General features: G+C 45.8%; 1 pseudogene; it reads right to left on the bottom strand.

The window, feature by feature from the left end:
- Positions 1-3,972: 3,972 nt before the first annotated feature.
- The window catches only part of LOC110336295, a 5,096-nt pseudogene continuing 3,457 nt past the window's right edge, over positions 3,973-5,611 (bottom strand).

The following is a 5,611-nucleotide window of genomic DNA, read 5'->3' as shown; positions in this document are numbered from 1 at the left end:
ACTCACTTTGTAGACCAGGCTGGCCTCTAACTCAGAAATCCGCCTGCCTCTGCCTCCCGAGTGCTGGGATTAAAGGCGTGCGCCACCACGCCTGGTTCTGACAGTTTCTTTAAGCACTAATCACACATCTTCCACCCAAACAGGGACTCAGACTGTGGAGCTGTCCAAGGTTGTTCATGACATCTGTCTCAGTCAGGGTTCTCTTCCTGCACAAACATCAGGACCAAGGAGCAAGTGGGGGAGGAAAGGGTTTATTCACCTTACACTTCCATACTGCTGTTGATCACCAAAGAATGCAGGACTGGAACTCAATATGCATGTGTGTATTATATACATTATATATAATGCATATATAACATACAATAAACCAACATAAAAATCTAGAAAATGCCAAGTAAGGTTATCAGATAGGGCGTCACCTGGTAGAAGGCAGGGCTCACCAAGGTTAGAAAACAAAAACCTTTAGGAGTGACAACTATGCTCAGAACCTTGGTGGCTGGATGATTACATAGAGTTTGGCCCTGAACTTACCAGGATTTGTAAATATGTAATATTTGTTACAGCTCAGTTATAACTCCATGAAGCTACGGACTCAGCTGAGGCCTTCCTGCTCTTTCCTATCCTCCTCAGTCATCTTAAGGGGCCTGCCTTCTATCCATGTGCCCCAGATACCCTACCCCACCCAGCTGTGAGCAACGCAATATTGGGCAGCAACATGGCATGGGCATCACCTTTCTAAGTCAGAGCTTGCTGGTACCACATAGGCATTGTCCGCGTACTTAATGTAGGAGGCTTGAAATGTGTGGCTCAACTCCTAACAGGAGGTCACACACCTAAAATTTGGCCTCCTGCATATTCACAGCAACTCACTGGGCCTAAACAGCTATGGGTATAGATAGAGCTACACCCTTTTCAAATATCATCTGGCCTCCCTCAGCATCAGACAGGCTGGAGGTCTGGTGTTTGCATATCCAGACCACAAGGACCATATTGCCATATGGAACCCGACTATATCTCCAAATTCCTGGCTCTACTTGGCTGAACTGAAGGAGGGACTACTAGAACAATGTAAACTGGCTAATAAAATGGACTTCAAGCAACAGTTGCCACTCAAATCGAGATCCCAACAAATAACCTTGTGCACTTGAACCCCTTGAGTCTCTACTTCCTCATTTGACAAAATGTGAAGTAAAAATAGCACTTAAGGGCATGTGGGGAGGGCTGGGTCCATTAGGGTCTGTAAGAAATTCGCAAGTGGGCATGGCTCAGAGGAAGAACAAAGGAAGTGTTCATTATGTCCATTATGGCCAGAGAGAGCCAGTTCCCCTTTCACCCTTCCAGCCTGTGTCTCTCTAATGTAGAATTTCCAAAGGGTTCTGCACTAGGGTGGGGCAGTCACTAATATCTGGCACAGCTTTGTCCTCTACCACAGTTATGAATATTAGCTTCCTTCTGTATCTTTTCTTGAGTTTATCTGGCAAGATGACTCAGTGGGTAAAGAGCAAGCCCAATTACTGAGTTTGCTCTCTCTGGAACCCATGCAAAGATGGACAGAGAGAACCAACTCCATAGAGTTGCCTTCTGACCTTGACGTGTGCACCACCTCCTGTAGTGGGTCTAAGCCAATAAAAAGTCTTTATTAGCTGGTCAGTGACTACTCTGGTGTTCAGAACCCCAGGGTAACCTTTCTTAGGCTGAGCTTTTAAGCACAAAGACCACTTCTAGGTTGATACACTAAAGTTAACAAGAACAGAAGCAGAGCTACAGAAGCTAAAAAGCAAGGTTAGCACATTTTGAGACTTTCGAAGATCTATGGACTTTGGCTGGCGGTACTTGTTATCTACATGCTGAGTTCCATGACCTGAATGCTACTTCTGTATGGACTCAGTTGTGTTAAGGCCTGTGGGCCTCTTATACTCTATCCTACACAGAAAAGTAAACCTTTCTTGGGAAGTGATTTCAAACTTTTTTTGTTTTTTTTTTTGTTTGTTTGTTTTGTTTGTTTGTTTTGAGACAGGGTTTCTCTGTATAGCCCTGGCTGTCCTGGAACTCACTTTGTAGACCAGGCTGGACTCGAACTCAGAAATCCACCTGCCTCTGCCTCCGAGGGCTGGGATTAAAGGTGTGCTCCACCACCGCCCGGCTGGGAAGTGATTTCAAATGTCCAGAAAAGCAGCAAGAAAACAAAAACAAACGAACAAACACCACCACTAAGGAATTTCTATACACATTTTTTTTTTTTTTTTTTTTTTTTGGTGGAGAGTGGGGGGTATCTAGACTGGGTTTCTCCTGGAATTCACTCTGTAGACCAGGCTGGCCTCAAACTGAGAAATCTGCCTGCCTTTGCCTCCCAAATGCCGGGATTAAAAGCCTGCTCCAGCACTGCCTACCTTTCTGTGGGTAGAGTTTTGTCCCATGTATTTGTGTTTCCCTTTGCCCCTCCCTCACCAAAGAGTATACTGCAGACCACTTAAATTCTCTACCAAGTCATGCCCGGATGATAGTTTCTCCACACTCCTGTACAACTGCAAACAACTGGTGTGGTTCATTGTATTGTAAGTGGAGGCAGAGTGCTCTGGGTCCAGAGCTTCCAGCCCGGTCTGGGAGTTAAGTGATAAGACTGACAGGGAGAGAGTATACTCATGTGAGTGAACACGAATGAGTGTGAACAGGAGCACTCAAGGAACCTCTTGGAGCCAGGCATGAGTGTGCTGAGTTAGGCTAAGATGAATGAACAAGACAAGGAGGATCATCAGGAAGAAAGCCCATGACCAGAACTCACAGAGACTAGCATATCCTTAACTCCTACTTTCTGCCTCCAGGGCTCACTGCTTTCCTCCTGGCCTGTGAGTGGTTTCCGGCAAGTGGAAGCTGGACTTCCTGTCTTTGTTTCTTTGTTTTGTTTTGGTTTGGTTTTGGTTTTTTGGGTCAGGGTTTCTCTGTGTAGCCCTGGCTGTCCTGGAACTCACTTTGTAGACCAGGCTGGCCTTGAACTCAGAAATCTGCCTCCCGAGTGCTGGGACTAAAGGAGTGCGCCACCATGCTCGGCTCTGTCTTTGTTGCTTTGTGGTTTGTTCGGATACATAAAGTTTTGGAAAGGGGTCTTGCTTTGTAGTCCTGACTGGCTTAGTTCCCACCCTCTAACCCAAATCTAGCCTTGATCTTGCTAACTTGCCTTCTGCCTTAGACTCCAGACTCCCAAACACTAAGGTTACAGGTGTGAGCCAACATGCCTTGCCTTGTTTGTTTAAATTTATTTATTTTTATTATAGGTAAGTACACTGTAGCTGTTTTCAGACACACCAGATGGTTGTGAGCCACCATGTGGTTGCTGGGATTTGAACTCAGGACCTTTGGAAGAACAGTCAGCACTCTTAACCGCTGAGCCATCTCTCCAGCCTGCTTTGTTTGTTTTTTAACTAAGCTTTTTATTATTTATTAGTGGTGGTGTCTTTAATTCCAGGGCAAAGAACTGAGTTCTAGGCCTATAAGGGCTACATAATGAGAGTCTGTCTTTTTTTTTTTTTTTAAGCCTTTAGCACAAAATTATCTTTGTGCCAAGAGCTGGGAAGATGGCTCACTGGGGTTAAATGTTTGTAGTACAAACCTGACCACCTGAGGTCAATTCCTGGAACCCTTGAAAATGTAGAAAGAGATAATTCACAAAGTCATCCTCTGACATTCATTCAATTGCCCTCCAACACACACACACACACACACACACACACACACACACACACACCATTTTTACAATGCAGAAAAGGCATACTTGGGGATGATTATTTCAAACTAACTTATTAATATAAAGGCAAGGTATCCGGTAGCTTCGAGCTGATCCTCTTACAGTGGTTCTTTTTAAAGATTCTGTAAACACACCTCATATAAACTATGTGCTCGATGTCCCTCTATAGTTCCCTGCCTTTAAGTGCTGGATCACAGCCTGAACTATCCGTGGCTCACAGAGAGGACGTGTCAGGCCAGCACGTCCGCGCGCTCTCCTTGCCGGGACTCCTCCCCTAAGGGTTCAATCTGGAGCGACGGGAACCATGACTCAGCGAAAACGGACCTCGGGACCGTGACTCAGCATCACACAGCCCCGGACCTTGACTCAGCAGAAAAGGCACAGCTCCGGGTTCCTAATGGATTGCTTAAGACTGCCGATCTCGGGCGGGTCAGCCCTGGCTGCTGCTCGGTGGGAACAGCTTGCTCACTTTGCACGCTGGCCCCTGCTCCTCCGCGTCCTCTCTCCTGGAAGCTGGATGGGAGAAGTGATCTGGTGGACCCTGCCTACAGCTTCAGGATGGTGGGAACCAGCTGCTGTCACCACTGGGAATTCAACAGGGTCGGTTCCCCCCCGCCCCCCCCACTTGTTTTCCTTAAAACTGCTAACAGCCGGTCATGGTGTCACATGCCTTTAATCCCAGTACTCAGAGGAAGAGGCAAGCGAATCTTTGAGTTCAAAGCCAGCCTGGTCTACAAAGTGACCAGGACAGCTAGGAACAACACAGAGAAACTTTGTCTGGAAAAACAAGTAGACTAAAACACTGCTCAGGTAGCTCAGCAGTTGAGAGCACTGGCTACTGTTCCAGAGGATGCGGTTCAATTCCCAGCACCACGTGGCAGCTCACAATTGTCTGTAACTCCTCTTCCACGGGATCTGACACCCTCACACAGACATACTTGCAGTCAAATCACCACTGTATAGATAATAAAAATAAATAAATCATTAAAAAGAAAACCCTACTTACCAGGAGAAATCTGGAAAAATAGCACCTTGACAGGGGCAGGAAGAAGCAGCCTTGGACCTCAAGAGGCCAAGGGACAGAATGTAGTTGGTGATGCCTTTGTCCGTGTGGTGGATTTCTAGCAAGGAAAGTAAAGACTGATTAGAGGAGTCCTCATTATATGTAGTCGTGTGGCCGCCCAGGTGCAAGGAGCTGGGCATCACTGCCCTGTGTATATCAAACTCCGGCCACAGAGGGGAATCAGGACCATGACCTGGAGCCCGGTCAGCCCTCAGAGCTCTTGCTTGCTCTGGGATGAGATGGAGCAGATTGAGGATGTCACCCCATCCCCTCTGAAAGGAAGGGGGATCATTGAGGTTGAACAGGACTTCTCAAATTGTTTTCTGTTAATAATTTGCTTTATGTAAGGTAAAAATGAAAAATAAAACTGCTCAACAAAGACTGATTTCCTTGCACTTATTTCTAAACGTGGCTTTTACATAAACATTTTAAGTACATTGTAAAGCATGCGCAAAATCCATGTTGCATCTCCAGTAGAACAAAAAGGAAAACACTCAAACAAACAAAACACATTTCAGACCCACTAGTTGTCAAAGTGATAGATACCTAGTGGGGTCAGGAGGAGTTGGCTTGTGGGTCAGATCACCTTCCTAGGATCAAAGGTGTGTGTGTCACCACACCCAGCCTGCCTCCTACTTATTTATTTATTTATTTATTTATTTATTTTTGTTTTTTCGAGACAGGGTTTCTCTGTATAGAGAACTCAGAAATCTGCCTGCCTCCACCTCCCAAGTGCTCCCACCACGCCCGGCTCTAACTTCTTCTTCTTCTTTTTTTTTTTTTTTTTAAGCAAGAACTGAATATTT

The sequence above is a fragment of the Mus pahari genome, chromosome 19 (genome assembly GCF_900095145.1).
Source record: "Mus pahari chromosome 19, PAHARI_EIJ_v1.1, whole genome shotgun sequence".
Classification (NCBI taxonomy): Eukaryota; Metazoa; Chordata; class Mammalia; order Rodentia; family Muridae; genus Mus; species Mus pahari.
The sequence above is the reverse complement of the archived record's forward strand: the minus strand, read 5'-3'. Positions and strand labels throughout refer to the sequence as shown.